Consider the following 19654-nt stretch of genomic DNA (forward strand, 5'->3'; position numbering starts at 1 on the left):
TCAATTGGTTTGCGCCATGATGGCCGCATTTTTATCAGTAGGGCTTGATGTGTGTTTTTTGAAAAGCCTAATGAGATGTAAAGAATAATGGTTATTTTGTCTTGAATGAAAAAAATGGTTGTAGTCTTTATTAATTGGCATAATGGAGTGAATGTTCATAATTGAATTCTATTCCGTATTTATTCTTTTATGGCATCTCCTCTTGGACTTCTTAGTCATAGGGATTTCAGGAGTGAGGTATCCACAAGTCGGTGCTGGTTGTTCAAGTAGTGACTGCTTGTTCTTGCGGTCCAAATGAGCTCCCATGAATAAGTAACTACATCGGGTGACTAACCCGTCTCCTCACGTGTGGAGGACCTAGTCAGTCCATGCCTAAGATTGCTCCAAAACCCTTCAATGGAGTCGTGCTAGGACCCTCTCAATAGAGGTGACACAAGGCTCTATAGGTGTTATTCTTTGGGCTACTTTTTGGCTGTCCAACAACCTACACGAATGGGAGAAGAAGGAGAATGGCTGTATCAGCTTTCTCTTGGAGCAAGAACTAGAGACAAGCCATAGCAATGGTTAGATTATTAAAAAGAACCAGGCATGGGGAGAATAAGACGAAGCGCACTAGATAGAGTGGGAAGTAGCCAAAAGTGGCTTCCAATATTAAACTCTTCACTCACACAAAAACTCTATTTTAATCTCCCTTTGCAGTATACCTGTTGTTTTCCTTGTCCCCTTTCTCTTTTATGCAAAATGATAGAGCATCCAATGCTCGTATTAAACCCTGTGGCAGAATTCTGATCGACCGATCTTAACAGTTTGGTCGACTGAAGTCGACCTGAAGCTTACTGCTTATTTTTTTATCTATGGAACTGCATGGTTAGGTCGATCGAAGTCAACTAGAATCCTGCGATTCAAGTTCAGTTGACTGACTTGAAGGATATGATTAATCGAAGCTTATTGACTTTTGCCCACTTCATGATTATTGCATGTTGGCCTCGTTATTAACAAATAACAGCCCTTGCATTATCCAATAATGTAACTAAGGCCCTTGTTATCCAATAACAATCTCCCTTGTACGTTAGCAACCAACATCATTGCCCCACAATGATGAGAAAACACACTAAGAATAATGGATCACTAATTTAGTACATTACTCAGTGTGTGTGTGACTTTTTAGGTTCACAACCATGTAGCATTTTGGATACGTCAACTCCTTGATGTCAGTTGATCCCATTGACCTATTAAGGGAATCTCTCCAAATCCCCAAAGCACACCGAAGCATCTTGAGTATCCTCTAACCAAGACTCAAGATGATCTTAATGTCAATGAAGTTTGACTCCATATGACCTTATTAAGACTCTTTGATTGTCGTGAACTATAGTCCTTGCACTGACTAATATCCCGATCGAGTGAGATTAATGGACTGATTAAATTCATAGGACTTGGTAACAATGATAGTGTAACGACCCGCTCCCACTTATGGGCGCTACTGGTGAATAATTAACCGGATTACTCACACAACAAACCAACAAATGAAGGGTTGGACTATGTTTCAATATGAAACACCCTAGGTGGGCACTAGGCTTCGTCCTTCCCTTCGCTCCACTTGAGAAATCGATCCCAAAACATAAAAAGAAGCATAGCGGACGGTACTAGAAACTCGAGTGAGTTTCACCTTTCTTCAGCTCACCACTTAATAAGCCAAAGGTGACCCAGGCACAAAACAACACCTTACAAATCTATTAAGTACTGGGGATTTACTGAAAATTCATTTCGATCCTTACCTAATCTGAAACTTGGCTCCACCATCTAAAGCCGTATACAACAAACAGTCTCCCAATCTCATACACACTAGCGCTCAACAACACTTACACTTAATCATGTGAATACATATATGAGTATATACCACATACAAACTCAGACGACAACGCTAGTCGCCACATCATCCTCCCTGCATCATCCCTGCTTCCATCTGGACATGCATCATCTATAACATGAGGTAAAACCTCATGAGTCATAAAGACTCAATAAGGGTGCAATGCATAAGTAAATGAAGCATGAGAGAGCATGTAATACAAAAATACAATGCAAAATGGGTAGTCTTCCATGCCCTCATAACTCCATAGGTTAAGGCATCAACTAACCCTTCCCACAACACTAGTCCTTCATATGGCCATAGGTACATTAGAACTCATATCATGCAAGTATTAACCACTATATGCAACTCATAAAGAAAAACATTTACAAATGTATGCAAGACCACCACCCTTAGGGTCATCCCTTACCTGGCTTGAAGCTTTATCTTTGCCACGGGCTAGAATGCCTGGCTAAACTCCGAACTCTTCTAGGCTCACTGCCTTCTCGGTCGAACCTAGATGCAACCACACAACCTAATCACATCAGACATTAATCCAGGGCTTATATTTTTGCCACACACTGTAAAAACTACCCATCAACAACTTCCAATCAACCACAATCACTGCCCTAATCCAACCATCATTTCACATTACATTATCTCACATAATGTAAATAACTAGAAAGGAATTAATCATTTTACCTCATCGAATTTGGAGGAGAAAACCGACCAACCGCCCACACCGGTGTTGCCTCATGGGATGCCACCTTGGGCTCAAAACCCCATTTATGAGCTTCTGGCATGCTCCTCGAGCCCTAAAATAATTTTCAGAAATTTCTCCCATTTTTCTAGAATTTTCTAACATTTTCCCCCACTTTTTCTCATTTTTTCCTATTTTCCATATTTCTTTCTTTAATTTCTTTTATTTTCTTTGTTTTCTTTCATCTTCTACCTCCCTTTTTCTTCTCCCATGCGCACACAACGCCGGCACGCATGGCCACCAGCTGCCAGCCACCATTGCCTAGCCTGTCGGTCATCGCTGCTACTTGCGCCCCCTTCGCCGGCCCCGCATCCGCCGTCATCGGCTTCCACCGGCTTAGTCGGCATCCCTATGCATGCTTCCAGCCCCGCCCGCTGTTGCCCCAACCACTATGGCTGCCGCAACCAGCCGCCCATAGCCAACCTCCGACGCTACTTCCGGCCACCATCGACTAGCCACGATCTCTCCTCTCTCGAGCAAGCTCTTAGCCTCACTCTCTCGGCTTTAGCTCTTCCAAGACCTTTCTCTACTTCTCTGATTCAGCTATTAAACGCTAGCCATGGTCACTACCTCCGCTGCTACCTTCGACTAGCATTTTTGGCCAGCCATCGACCGCTCTAAGCTCTCTCTCTCTCTCCTTCTTTCTTTTCTCCCTTCCATTGCTCTGCCCGAGCTCCCAAATGAAGAAACCCATTTTCAAAATTAATTGGCTACTGTAGAAGGCTTGGGTAGCAAGCTCGTGGGCACATATATATATATATACATTAATTACACTTTTAACCATAATAATCCTTCATATTCTAGTTAAGGATTTATCAATTTCACTTAGAAATTTTTGACAATTTCACTTGGACCCTCCAAGCCTTGAATAATTATCATTAAGCCACCCAAAATCTCGATTTCTTAAAAATTAATAACTGTCATTTACTCGAAAATGCTGATGTAGTCCCTGCGCCTGGACAAGACCTTCATTCCACCCGAAAATACTTCAGGGTTTCCTTATTCACAAAATCGGATCACCCCTAGGGTCCCTTCAGCTTCCTGGAGGTCCCCTACGACCATTCGGTACTGGCACCCATTCAGGTTTATACAGAAATTATTCTGGAAATTATTTTCGGTCTGATCGCTTCTAGCGTCATTAGCCTCACCTTGAGACGCTAGCTAATCTCATGCCCTCTTCCTTGGACATCCAAGTTCCGGGGCATTTCCTACCGTCGATTGGACAATTTTATTAACTAATTTCTCAAAATTCACTTCTTGGGCTCTCTAGGCCACCCAAGGCCCTTCAAAATCACGGGAAATTATATATTTTCCATCATCATGTAATACCGAGTATTATAGATAGATCCAATAAGGTGTGTGTTATAGGTAGCATGTCAGATCCCAACTGATATTTTCCAATCTCATGCTCACCCTGGCCAGGGAATTTCCAACCACTACCACCAACATGGATTACATAGGATGTACGTTTCCATTCCATGGAGGTCAATGGATCCCATTGACAGACATTTATCTCCATACACCACTGTATAAAGCTCGCATAGTGAGCATTCCCACCTCTTATACTGGATGGTTCTGTTCAATGGCAAATCCCTGACACCAGTGCACAAGACACTATGTCGCCTTTAATCAAAGGACCTGATAAACTCGTAATTTTATAATTTTATTCTCCTAATATTTAGTTTATTTAGCATGTTTTAGGTCTTATAGTTCTTGTTTATAATAATATTTTATATATAAGACATTAGTGGAAAAGTTTAATAAATTATGTTTAAAAAATAAAAATAAAAAAATGGAAAAATAAAAATAAAAATAAAAATAAATCTCACACATTTATTATTTATTATTATTTTCTTATATATAATTATATAAATGTTATATATTAATTTTATAGGAAAGATAATGAAGAATTGGAGCAAACGTGAAGCAGAAGCCTTTGTGAGAAATTAAGGTCCTAATTGCAATTGGAACATGGAGGCCAAATAGAATATTATAATAAATTGAAAGTCCACGTCCAATTGAATTGAAGGCCTAGTAAATCATGTGCAATTGGAAGGAAGAAATTGAAATGGGCTATGAAAATTAGAGGGCTTGCATGCGCTGCACTTGATATATATATATATATATATAATATATTAAGGAGGCAGTAGGGGGGAGATTGACGAAATTAAGAGGAACACGCACAACGCCACATTGCATAATTGGAGAAGAGAGTCGCACGCAGAGAAGGACGGACGGAACAGGGGCGCTCGTTCTTTTGTCCCTCAGACGTCTCTCTTCTTCTCTCTTCCTTAGGTGTTTTCTTTTGCTTTTGATGGATTGCTAAAATCTTATTCCAGTACAAGGATAATCGAAGTTTTAATTCTGCTTTAATTGTGAGATCGAATTGAATTTCATTATTCTTTTATTCTTTCTCTATTTATATATCTTCTATGTTTGTTGAAATTATTGTTTTGATTAATTAATACAAAGGGCCCATTGTATAATTGTCAAAACAATATATCGCCAATTAGATATCTGAATCCGTAATTGTTTAGATATTCTAATATTTGTGGCAATTAACATAATTGATTATGGATAGATCTTCAATTTATGTTATGGAGATATATCATCTAGCTTAAATGAATCGAGCTTGTCTGTTCATTGGTTAGAATTGGTCGTCTTTCTAGTAATTAACGATGTTGGTAAATTAAACCTTAAGAGCTTGTTTAGGGTTGTTTATTAACAAGGGAAATAATCAATGAGTTTGTCTTGATTATCAGCAAAGGAGAGACAGGTTATTAGAGCTTGTTAATATCCATAACCAATTTAGTGAAAGAATAGAGGGTTTTATTTTTGCATTGATGATCAATTCCTCGAATCAATTCTAAGATTATACCTTAGACTGGATACTTGCTTAAACTGATTTTTCATTAATTCATATCCCTACATTTGTTTTATTTTAAATTGTTTAAATTCCAAAATTCAAAACCCCCCAATCATTTCTTCTATTTATTTTAATTTTTCAAAGGAACAGATCTAATCAATCCCTGTGGATACAACCTTGCTCATCACTATCACAATTTACATTTTTAAGAGAAATAATTTATTATTTGTTGGATTCAACACCCATCAGGACCAAATACACAATCGAGAGCCAATGACTAATCATTAATCCCAAAACCATGTGATCGTCGCAAGCATCACATTTAGTGGATGTTCTCCAACACCCACCTACATCTCTACTAAATGCATCCCATGTAATGTGGTTTGTGACTCACCACCCCAATCCCATTAGCATCCCATGTTACTAGTAGCCCATGTATTGGTCCACTAATCGATATATTATATTCCCCTTCTGATAAATCTAAGGATCAGGAATACTTTTAAGAATTCTTGAACTAGAGATCTACGTCACACAGTCTCAACCCTTTGAGAGTTGGAACTCTATCAGGAATTTTATGGACTCATTCATAAAAGTTAGAGGGAGATGTTTGAATGAAGATATGACCATTTTAATTAATATCAAGAAGACATTAAGAGTGTTAGTCACATACATCCCATGTAATGTAAATCTAACATCTACGACACTATCACTAATAATATCCCTTCTTTTTTTTATGGTAAGGGTTACCCATATGAAGGAAACATGTACAATTGAGGTTTAAAGAGGATGGATTGTTATGCACGAGGATAGTTTGAGAGTTGGATTTCATTTACCCTTTCATCCCTTTGGTGTGGAGTTTTTAAGTTAAAATAGCATGGTTCCGACTCAACTCCATCCAAATGGGTGGGCTTAGTTAGTGGGGTTCTTCGTTTTGTGTCGGGAGAAAGGCATAACCCCCACTTTCTAGTTATTCAATTTTTTTTTTCCGTTCATGGGCTATGAAATGATGGGTGTGCTTTTTTACATTACAAAAAGCACATCACATTGAGTGGTTGTTTTTGGAGAAATCGTTGAAGGTGTAGAAATTTGAAATCAAATGGTTTGTTGCGAGGCCACCTCAAGAGGGATGGAGGGCTTCCCTTTATTAGTGTTAGGACAAGTCAAGGTAGCTAACCCCTCCATACCCAAGGTTAAGAAACAGAGAGTTCAATGTCAAGTGGCAATAGATTGCCTCACTCGTGGAGGGCCAATGAGTCTTCTTGACTCCTTTTTGAGGATTGGTTGAGGAATTCTGGTTGGATCCTCCACCAAGGGGAATCCTTGAGGTGCACGGGGATTCTTGCACAACCCTAATTGACCATAGGCCCTTAAGGGGGTGAAGTTTAGACAATCCACTCATAGGAGCAAGTGATTCCTCAGGATCTAGTCACTTTGTCTCATTTTTTCTCCTTTATTCTATGTTTTTTTGTTTGTTTCATTTTTTGTACTCATTGTGAATATTAACTGAGTGTTTTCATCTTTGTATAGATGAGGCATTTTACATAAGTAATGCACAAGAGAGTGGCCTATAATGAGGCAAGGGTCCCCCGGCCATTACAGCCAGAGCTTGAGGTCAAGGAAGCTCAAAGGAAAACTGATGTCCCCTTGAGGGGAAGAAAGAAAGCAAGACAAGCCGGTGAGGTCCCATAAGCATATCCTCTTTTTGTTATTTCGTTGCTACCCTTGCCGCCCTCACATGCACCCTTTGAGTCTTACAAGTTAGGTGTGGTGAACATCCTGCCACCAACTCCTACTGTTGAATCAGTCTAAGGCCCGTCAATCATGCCTGAAAAGGAATCACATCTCAACTTAGCATGGAAGCCTTGGATGCCCACCATTAAAGAAATCGGTAGTGTAGATTTTTGCTCGCCAATTTGGAGCAACAAGAAGAGAGGATTTTGGACACAGAGGGGGCATTTTCTTTCCCGCTAGTGTTCCTTGAAGTGCCTCCTATTCATGGAGAAGTGCGAATGCCCAAGGGTCACACGTTGAGGGGTGAAAACTTTCGAGTCTATCTTGGGGTGCTTGATACAACCTCGGTAAACAACCCCAGGATTAATGCTAGGTTGATCGATTCCACCATCTTACCCCGGGATGAGCAAAGGTATTATAAAAATCTTAGGGAAGACATGGACAAGCCCGAGTGACATTTGATTATTTGAAGTACATCGTCTTTGTTAGTGTTAGTGCCTTAATGCTAGATTTAGATGGCATCTAACAATTGTAGTTATGGGACTAATGATGTAATTTTTGAAAATATAATAAAATATATTTCATATTTTAAGGTCATATCTTCATTTATACATCTCCAATCAATTATACGAATGAGCCCTTAGATTTCCTAATGATAATCTTATTCTTAAATGTTAAGAATATGTGACATAGACTTTTGGGTTAAGGATTTCTTAAAGGTATTCCCAATCCTTAGATTTTTCAAAAGTGGGTTATGATTAATTGATTATGGATTGGCACATGGGTTACTACCTTTGATTAGTATGAGATACTAATGATAAAGGACAATGAATCGTATGCCATGATCCATGAGATGGATATAGTAGACATGTGGGTAGATATTAGTTGAACATCTACTGAATGTGACTCAAGTGATAGATCACGTGGCTAAAAGGATCTATGATTTGTCATTGGCTTCGATTGTGTTACTTGTCCTTAAATTGGAGGCAACACAATTGTCTTATATGTTGGTGACTGAGATTTGCCTTTATTAAGAACCACCCAGTTACTAGATGGGAGATGCATTGTATGGTCTCTATGCAGTAACGTATGGAGACAAGTGATTGCTAATAGGATCCATTGATCTCCGGTGTGAGGTAAACATCCTATGTGATCAGTGGAGGTTGTGATTGTATAAACCCCTAGCAAGGGTGCACACGATTGGAAAGGTGTTTTCGATGTCAGAAGGAGTTCTAATGTGTCATCTCAATCACACAACGTTAGATCTTAGCATAGCTATCGAGTTAGTGAGTTTGATCAGTCCATGACTCTTACTCGATCAGGATGTTAGTCAATTGAGGGATTATATACACGAGAATCGAAAGTCTAAATAGGTTCTTTTGAAGTATGACATCATTACTGGTAGGATCACCCTGACATAATGTTAGTTGTCACTCAAGGTCTTTTTGGGTACATCAAGGAAATAAAGAGATCCTTGTTGTAGACCAAACTGTTTGGTCGGTGTCAAAATGTTTGACGTGTCTCGATTGCTACTTAGTGATGAATCTAGAAGGTCACACGCATATCCGAGTGTAGTTGTTGACTAAGTGATGAAAAGCTGTAATGATTGTCATTAAGAGTTAATGATTTCATTGTTAAGAGTTAACTAAATAAGTTTAATTAATTGAAGCAATTGTCAAGAGTTAACAGGTATACCGTTAAGAGTTAATGGGGGTCTTGGGTTCATTACGGGATAGTGAAATGGCCATTAAGAGTTAATGGTGGGCCTAGATGCAATTTGAGGAAACTTAAAACAAGGGAACAAAACTGATCAACCGGCTTTAGAGGCGGTCGACCGACTTATGGCCGAACCAGTCGACAGGTTGAGAATCGGTTGACTGTGTATTGCAAACTAGTTAATTGCTTCCTCAAAAATGGTCAACCATTTATTACAGCAAGGGTCACAAATTGGTTCGATCTCTTGTTGTTTCTATAACTGTTTTGGACGAGTGGCTGGGGAAGGACGTTAGGAGGACGATATGCATTTAGCATGCATATCCCTTATTCCCTTCTTCTATCTCCTTGTCGTTGTCCATTTTGGGGCATCCTAGGGTTTTGGGTGCTGATATTGAAAGATCACCCAAGAAGGGGGGTGAATTGGGTGTTTTGAAAATAATTTAAAAATATGATCTGATAAAGTTATTTGAAAATAACATTTATCTTAAACTGAAAGCAGATGCAGCGAATGATAAAATCTACAAGCATACATATGCATCATATAGGATTTTTCATAAAATATATTTTGAGAAACCTTAGACATTTGATAAATATATATATATCTGAAAATATCAATATGAGAATGTGTGAATTTAAGAAAGAAATTCAAGAAGCTTTTTGCATCAAGAAGGAGCAGTTTGAAGCACATGAAGCTAACTTGCACATTTGAGAAATAAGTGTGTACTTATATAGATTTGAAAAAATTTTATGCAAGTTTTTCAAATATTGCATAAAAAGAATGTTTTGTGTAAAGTCAAATGAAAAAACTTAAGAACGTTTATGAAACAAGAATGTTTTGTGTAAAGTCAAATGAAAAGATTTGTTTTAAACATAAAATGGTTACGAAACAATGAAATGTCGTATTTAAAGGAAGAAATAAGATAAATAGTTATGAAAAGGTGTCAGGAAAATATTTTTGAGATGTTTCCAAACAAGAAAGCATTTGCATGGTAGATGAAGAATAATGTTGTAAAAAGAATAGAAACAAGCAACATGAACATATTAATTTTTAGAGTGGTTTGTCCAACTATCTAGTCCATTACCTTAACACCTCACTAAGGATTTGAAAACTATCCACTAAGGATTTTAGTTTTTAGGGTTCAACTATAACTCATACATAGTTTTTACAAGCTCACCTATAACCTCCACTTTTACTGGCTAAGTAGGAACCCAAACTTTTATAGGCTAAACAGTAACCTTGACTTTTACAAGCTAAATAGGAACCCCAACTTTTATAGTCTAAGTAGTTACCTTTTACATGAAGCTTTTTCACACTTGGCTCAACCACAACCAAAACATTGCCTTTCAAGGTTCAAGCATAATCTTTTACAAGTTTCACAATACATGTGAAAGGATTTCTCAAGAGAAAAATATAAGATGATATAATAATATCAAATATTCTCTTGAAGAAAAGAGAGTTACAAGAATGAATGAATAAAACACTAAACTTTCTTACATTATATTTGGTTTAAGAAGATCTATATGAACACATTACCCAATAGATAGCTTGATGTGAAATAGGATGAACTTAAAGAACTATCACTCAAGTAATATGATTTGGCCTTAGAATAAATTTCACTTGCTTTTTGTCTGCATATAGGATAGATTGAAATAATCTTTAGCTCACCGAACGATAGCAGTGACATTTTTCTTGGCTCAATAGCAGCTTCACCTCTTGCTGCTCTCAGCCTTATATAAAATCTCATGACTTGAGATTTAGCATTGAAACCTATACTATAATACCCTTAGAGCCCAGAGAAGGGTAGTATATATTGAGGATAAGTAATGAAAGAAACAACACCAGTTGGATACCTTTTCGGCTGAATGTAGGCAAAGAACTCTTGGGTTAGGTGTGCTTGAGCTGGGAAAGTTCAAGAATGGGTGACCTCTGGCAAGTTTGCGTAGGCCCATCAGGATAAGTTGTTCCAATCCTTCCTATTGTTCGATGCGGGATGTTACAGGTGGTATTAGAGCCGACCCTTGGTGAAGGCGATCCGATGAGGGCGGGGAGTGGTACTGGGGCACGAAGGCCTGAACAAGGAGTGGCTCTTGACAGGCTTATAGGATGGAAGCCCCCAAAGGGGAGAAGATCTGGGACCAGTTGTAAGGTCACATGACGAGGAAGTCATGTAATCAAGGGGGATAATGTAATACCCCTAGAGCCCAGAGAAAGGTAGTATATATCGAGGATAAGTAAGAAAGGAAACAACACCAGCTTGATACCTTTTGGGCTGAATCTAGGCAAAGAACTCCCAGGTTAAGCGTGCTTAAGCTGGGGAAGTTCAAGGATGGGTGACCCCTGGGAAGTTCGCGTAGGCCCATCAGGGTAAATTGTTCCGATCATTCCTATCACTCAATGCGAGATGTTACGTGTACACACTCAACTTCTTTGATTTGACAAATAATAGGCAAAGTTGTTATAAAACATATGCATATAAAATAGATAAGCATTTAACACACTTTTTCATAATTATATTTGTCATTCATATATGAGAGAACACGGTTGGACTTCATAGAATAAAGAATTAAAGCTCTAACAATCAAAACTATTATTTTTTTTCATTCTAAGTAATGGCTATAAAATTCAAATTCAAATGCCAGTTCAACTAACTCCGAAAGATACTCGACTAATATATGAGCATACTCGATTGGATATTTCATGTAATTGATTATATATAAGGCTTACTCTAGTATGATCAAGTTATTACTTGACTGACTCAGAAGCCATAGAGACTTTGCATTAAGCACTCGACTATCAAGCTAAGCTTACTTGACTAACCCAAACATAAACTCGAGTACAGATAACTGATATTCCATTAATTTTAAGCACAGAGACTTAGTTAGATCCAATCGAAAATTTTACTTAACTAAAATATATATATATATATATACTCGATTAACAAAAATATATTAGTCGATTGAGAGAAAGATACACTCGACTAAGGAGGTGCTTGGATTTTTTATACCAAAAAGATATTAGATTAAAAATAGCTTTTTACTCGACTGATTTTAGAAATACAGAGAGTTTACATTAAATATTCGAGTAGAAGACCTTAATAGTTGATTGAAAATAGTTTTCCTAAAACACATAATCAACTAGTTTTGAAGAAGGCACAAGATATTACTTGACTGAAAATATTCTCAGGTTTAAATAACTATAGAAATACTCATTTTTTTAAAAAGGTTACTTGAGTGGAGAAAGATTCATACTTGATTATACAAAGTACTATACTCGATTGTAGCTTTCAAAAACACAGCATTATAAGAACATACTCGAGTAGGTTTTTATGATACTTGATTGAATAGCTTTAATACTTGATTAATTTTAAAAGCAAACTAAGTGATACTCGATTAACGCAAAAATCGTTTTAAGATTGAAAATCAAGTGTAAAAGCTTTAAAAGAATAATTGAATACTTTGCCTTTAAAAGATTCAAGAATACATATATTTAGATGAACAAAGGGCTTTTATGCTTAGCCAATTTTTAAAAACATTTTCTTGAGAGCTTTTCATCATATTCGACTGACACAAAACATATTTTTGTTGTTTTTAAGAATATAAGTATATATAAGCCTGAAGTTCTCCAATTTAAGAAAAATATTTTCATAAGTTACGAAACACCTTGATCAATCATGGTAGACTTATACAAAGGACATTTTGATTATTTTGAAAGATATAACTATATATGAGTATGGAGTTTTCCAATGTATAATTTTTTTTATATAAAATGTTTTGGAAATCATTAATAAACCAAATTTACTGAAAATATATTTTTCAAAATTATTTTCTCCATAAATCAAAATAAAAATTTCTCAATAGATATATAAGGCTTGGAAAAGAAGAGAACAAGGGCTTTTGTTGGTTGCGTTTTTCTCTCTTGGCTTGTGTGTTTGCCCTTCTGCTAGAGCCTTGAAAACCCTCCTCCTTTGCTCCCTATTTGCTCCATTGATTCCTCCTTTTCTAGAGTAACAATCCAACCATATAGAGGGTCTATATTGTTTTGGAAATCATTCCTTTGAACCCATTTCTAGCCTTATCATTCTGCAAACAGCTTGGCTAGCACATCGGCTAGCTTGCAGGACTCGACCCCTATTCGAGCGTGGACCAACTAGGGCCCTTGTAATTTCAAAGGTCGAATTAGTCATCCAAGAACTGTTAAGCTACATGGAGAGTAACGGTTGGTGCCTTGGGTGGATTTTTCAAACTCTACTTCAGAATGAAACTCTCCACTAATGTATATTTCTAAACGCCTTATGGATAGTTTCAATTATGTATTGCATATGGTCGCCGATACTAAGTCTTGAAAGGTGGTCTTGATTTAATTTTTGCTACGTTTATTGTATGTTTTTGAAAAAGTTTTGAAAATGGTAAAAACCCTTGCATGATACATCAAGAGTTAGCGTAATCCTTTAGTCTCATCAATGTTTCATTTAAGGTATTTTAATTAAAATCTTAACATTTCTCGTGTTTTCTTTTCATGTTTGATAGTGCATCCAAGGCATGGTAGTCACCAATGCCCAGAACCATGCCCAACTGGCCCAGTCTTGTACTGACGTTGCGAGGTGGAATGATAAGGTTTTTTGTTGGCGAGAGGACCGCCAATAGTTTGATGGCCAAATCCGAAGCCTCAAGTTGGAAGTGGCGGATTTGAAGGCTCAAATCAAAATTTGTCAATAAAGAATAATTCGTTAGAGGAAGAGCACTAGTGCATAATGTGTTGGAGATGAATAAAAATGAGCTCGAGGAATCCTAAGCATCATACCCCATGATGCGTCAAGACCACAACCAATTGGATGAAGAATTACTGAGGATCTAATAAATGCTCGTGCTCATGGAGAAGGAAGACAATGAGAGTTGGAGCGTGTGTGAGAAAATAAACAAAGCTACATTGAGGTTGCGTGCTCGAGGGCCATTATAGGCTATCCAAGGATTGCTTCGAATGTAAGGAGGCTTACGCTAGTGGTTTCATTAAGTGTAGGTTCTAGTTAGCCAGTTACTTCTTAGAATCAAAGCATTTGGGGGAGTCATTTCTCAAGTTGGTGTACTCATTTGAGGTAACCTTCCTAGTTATTCTGAATTGGCGACAATACGATCCTAACCCTTAGAACCTTGAGGAGTATCCTTCCTCGACACTCAAGGAAGACTTGGCCAACCTTTCTACGCTATGGAGTCCTTACATGCCCTAGAATGATGACTACTCAGATGTAATTGAGGATTTTCGGGATATTAAAAGTGGCATTTCGGAACAACTTGAAGAGAGCCTTGGAGGTATCCTACTTAGGGCTCCGAGTATAGCTCCCGAGTAATCGAATGCCCCACCTCAACCACCAATAGAATAGGTTTTATCTTTGTAATTTTCTTCACTTTTTTTTAATGTACTTTCATTTCATTTATGATTGTAATATGAACTTTTTAATGGAATGAAAAGATGATTTTAGTTTCTAGTGTCTATTGTGTCTTCTTATCTTTTTGTAGTGCATTTTATTCATGGTGTCTTCCTAATGGTGTTGTGTTGCATGCTTATGAGTAAATGATAGTACATGTATTGGATAGGAAAGTGAGTTAAAAGATGGTACCTTGTGATATTCTTATGCTTTCCCTAAATTTGCCAACCATATTGGTTAGAGAAAAATATGGAAAGATAGGATTGAATGGTATCATACTTTAACTTATGCACAAACACTTTTTTTTATCCAGGTGGGGCATCTCCCTATCATGTTAGTAAGTATTCCGCTCCCTATTCTTAGAGTAGGGGAGTCTTGAGATCTTTTTACACAACTAGGTTAACATAGTTTGAACATATAAAATAATAATGAGTAGTGACAGCGTAAATAAGAAAGATTTGAAGTATACCTCCCATTGAAGAATGTCAGATGGACTACAAGGACAGTAACGATCAACAGGGGATGATGACCAATGCTTGGTCCTATATTATCCCTTGGAATCTCTTTAGGCCATTACATGGGATCTGGGTGTGGCCACCTTTAGCTTGACCACCTTTCTGAGCTTTGAGGACGAGGGACCCTTGGAGCCAAGCTGTTCGAAGGAAGCAGAGCTTAGGACGAGTAAGTCTTAGCTTTGGTCGTATGGTAGGTTTAAGGCAAAGTGGCTCACACCAAATCGTCCGAGGGTGGATGTAACACCCTACCTCGTCGAGCGTGTCACTATAAGGAGTTACCTGGATTTCTGCCATACATAAGATCCACACATACGCAGTGTGACCAAAAGAACAATCTTCATATGCTAACAAAATCTCAGAACCCCAGTCCATCCTTTTTAAGTATTAAGACCAATAAATCTAAACTAAACAAGGCATAACTTCACACAGCAGGAAATAACATAACTTGATAACGTAGGATACTATAACCATTCATACAAATCGTCTTCCAAACAAAATAAGGATTACATAACTGCAAAAACATAAATAACATCTATATCACTCGTACTTCATCGTCTCTATCCAACTACGTCATCATCCCTGTTGCGACCCTCGTATGGAATGTTTGAATGTTCCAAGGGAAGAACCCAAATTAGATGCTGAATCATCTAAGTGATGGCACATAAATAGTTTTATAGAATACATGAATGAACAAAAGCATGGCATATACAAAACAACATGACACGTCAACCTTGAGAAATCTCCCTGGCATACTCAATCTCCCGTGGAAAATCCATTCCACATCATACAGTTGGGATTGACCTTGTCACGACATACTTAACCTCAAGGTGCGCATCATCGTCACCCGATTAACAGAGATTAACCTTGCAATGTATTTTCACAAATCATATCTAGTTAATGCATCACGTAAAAAAACTTGATACGCACAGTATACTTGTAAACAAATAGGCAGCACAACCACATGAAATCAACCACCCCTAGGTGAAATCACAAAGCGAACCTCTGGCCGAACCACCCACATAATCATTGGGAATAAGTTGGTATATCTGAATGTATATAAAGTTATATTTGAATTGGAGCTTTGATATTTGGATGGAAGGTGATGTATTCAAATGGGAGCAAGGGTATCCAGATGGGAGAGTAAGGTATTTGGATAGGGAGGCGAGGCATCTAGATCTGATATGAAGTATTCCGAAATGTTGATTTTTATCATGTGTCTTGTATCTGGATAAGTATCCATGGCATTCAGATATGTTGGTATAAAGTCAAACCAACGTTTACATGACGTCATCAAAACAAACAACATAACTGAAAATAACATATTATAAACTATCCACTAGTCGCCGCCACTCCTCAGCAATCCTTTTTTCCTTTGCATAGCTGTCTTCACTTGGAACGTTTGAATATTCTAGGGACAAAGTCCATATTAGATGATGAATCATCTAAGTGAGAGTTCGAAAACATGTTTTCATGAATGAATGCAAGACATGAAATAAACCAATATAATTCAGCAAGCCCTAGCCCAAGAGAACCCCATACAACACTCAACCCTACCATGGGAAGAGATCAATCTCTCTAAAGGCCATGCCACCATACCGACACATCGACATGACGCGATTCTAGCTTAAGAGGGGCAAGGTTAACGCATCTCCCCAACATCTCAGGAATAATCGTTGCCACTCTTGGCCCAGGAGGATGACATCAACGTAGGAACCCGTCTCACCACAATTACATTAGGGATTAGGTTCCCACTCAAAAACATTCAGGAACCACTACCCAATCCCAACTCAAATCCCATATGGACCACCTAGTCGTCCTAGTGCAACTTCCCAAACCATATGGCCCAGCACGAAAACCTAAGCGACTATCCCGGCATGCATACCAGCACAAGATACCCCTATATAACATTCTGGAAACACCCTAGGGGAATTATGGCTACACTATCCAGACAACATTAATTCCAGGATGACATTCCATATGAACAACACAAAACGCATGACAATGCCACATATCACAACTCGATGTATCATATAAACAACATTTTATAAAATGCAATGCACGAGTACAAAACATTTAAGGACGAACCTCCCTCATGAAACCAACTGTAATATCCTAGCATTTTGAGAATAATAATAATTAATTTTGTATTTAAAATATTTTTTTTTACATCAATTAGAAATTATAATTGAGAAAACTAATGGGCTTAGAGTTAGTGGGTTAACTTGAAAAATGAAATGTTAAGTAAATGGGCTTAGAGTTAGTAGGCTAAGTTGAAAAAAATAAATGTTAAGTAAATGAGCTCAGAATTAGTGGTCTAAGTTGAAAAAAAAAAAGAAGGAAAGATTAAGTAAATGGGCTTAGAATTAGTGGGCTAAATTGAAAAAGAAAAAGGCTAAGTAAATGGGCTTATAGTTAGTGGGCTAAGTTGAGAAAAGAAAGGCTAAGTAAATGGGCTTAGAGTTAGTAGGCTAAGAAAGCGGGCTTAAATTTATGGACTAAATGAAAAAATAGTCTATTCAAAATAAGATTTAGTTGAAAATAATTAAAGTAAAAAATAATTAAAGATAGTGGGTGAAATAATGGAGAAATATGGAGACAAAGTAGAGTGTGAACAAATAATCAAAGATAATGGGTGAATTAATGGAGAAATATGGGAGACAAAATATGGTGTGGACAAATAATCAAAGATAATGGGTGAATTAATGGAGAAAAATGGGAGACAAAATATGGTGTGGACAAATAATCAAAGATAATAGATGAATTAATGGAGAAATGTAGGAGACAAAGTAGAGTATGGCCAAATAATCAAAGATAGTGGGTGAATTAATGGAGAAATGTGGAAGATAAAATAGAGTATGGACAAATAATAAAAGATTATGAGTGAGATTTAGTAAAAAATAATTAAAAAATGATAAAATAATAAAAGACAGTGGATCACTATAATTATACTAAACATAATTCAATCTCTATAAATAGAGAAAACTTGAAAGGTTTGAGGACTTGAATTAGAAAGAGAAAGGTTGTAAGAAAGAAGGATTTGAGAATAAGAGAGAGATTTGAGAAAGAGAAAGAAATAATATAGAAAAAAATACCAAAAATTTTTAGAAAAATCCTATACATTGGGTTTAGTAGTTCGTGTGAAAATTTATGGCAAAAAACGTTGTTGGATACGCAAACCGAGACTTTATCGCAATATAAAAGAATACCAAATCACTCCGCGGGAAGTTAAGTTATCTTCAAAATTTTCTTTAAAAATTTCAGAAATATTAGAATGATATTTTAGAATTTTTTATGGTGAAATTGGAAGAGAAATGAATGATTAGTATTTATTATGGATTTTTGAGGCAATAAATGCTTGAAAATTAAAGAGAAAATGAGAAATAAATAGAACATGGATTTTTAAAATTATGAGAAAATTTTTGGAGCTTAGGAATATTGTTTTGGGAATTATTGTGAAGAGAAATTGAGAAAATTTTATGAGAAAGTATTTTTTTCATAATCTTGAGGAAATAATGGGAGGAAATTGAAGAAATTAGAAAAATTAGAGAACAATTATAAATCTGATTTTCTCAAGTAATTATGATGTCAGGGTACATCAAGGTTCATAATTGAGTACTATTGGAAGTCTGACGCGAATTTTGAAGCAAAATTACACTAGGGGCAAAATTAATGTTTTACAAGGTAAGTGGTACTTTCTAACTAGACCAAGTGTTATGAGCATATCATGTAGATTGCATTTTACATGTTTTGATTTATGAAATGTGCATATGAGCATGATGAGATTCACGGTCATACATTGCATGGGTTTGGGATTAGGTACTGGCTCTGTTACTTTGTTAAGGGTGCACCCATACACCCCGGTCTAGCAGCGAGACTGGAAAAATGGCTGGTAATCTTAAGGTGCTGTCGACCCAAACGTGAGAGTTATGATGTTATGTGCATTGCATACATACACGAGCATTAAATGTTTTGTTTCCCTTACTTAGGTGATTCATCATCTAACTTGGTCTTTGCCCCTGGAATATTTAAACGTTCCAGATGGAAATCGTAGCAGAAACGAGGATGAATGATGCATGAAATGGCACTTAGCAAAGTGCATGATGAGTTGTATGATCAGTTGAATGTATGTTATGTAGCTCATGTATTTAAATTCTGCTACTTCGAATTCTGAACGTTTTGAGGAATAATGATGTAGAACCCTATTTAGGGTTAATGTTAGTTGAAAACTTATGTTATGTATTAAGACATGTTGAGAAATTTATGTTCCCGTGATGTAAGCACTGAATTATGATCAATGTTATGATGTTAGGTTCGATTCTAGATTCCGCATTTGATATTTATGATGATTCTCCTTGGAGATAAATAAATGGAGCTTTTGGGATATATTTAAAGAGTGATATGATTTAGTAATAGTTTTTAAGAAAAAAAAAATTATCCCAAAATTGTCCTAAGTTTTAACGCGCTCGAAAAATGGGGCGTTACAATTGGTATCGGAGCGAACTAAAAGAAAACTTAGGAAAGATCATCAGGAACCCATGAACCTGAGGTTTAGAAAAATTAAGAAATCTCTATTTAGAGATTCGGGGATGGATAATTGAAGTCTCCAAAGTTATTGGATTTAAATGTGGTGTAGTGGAAGTGCATGTCTAAGAAAGTTCTGGCTAAGGAAAGACTTGGTATTTAAGTGTATTTGTTTGTGACCCACATCTCTTTCCTGGGAACTTTCCAAAATAATTATCCCTTCAAACATTTTTCCAAATTTTTCAACATGATAATTTCTAAAATAAATTTAGAAAA

The sequence above is a fragment of the Diospyros lotus genome, chromosome 10, assembly GCF_014633365.1.
Source record: "Diospyros lotus cultivar Yz01 chromosome 10, ASM1463336v1, whole genome shotgun sequence".
Taxonomy (NCBI): Eukaryota; Viridiplantae; Streptophyta; class Magnoliopsida; order Ericales; family Ebenaceae; genus Diospyros; species Diospyros lotus.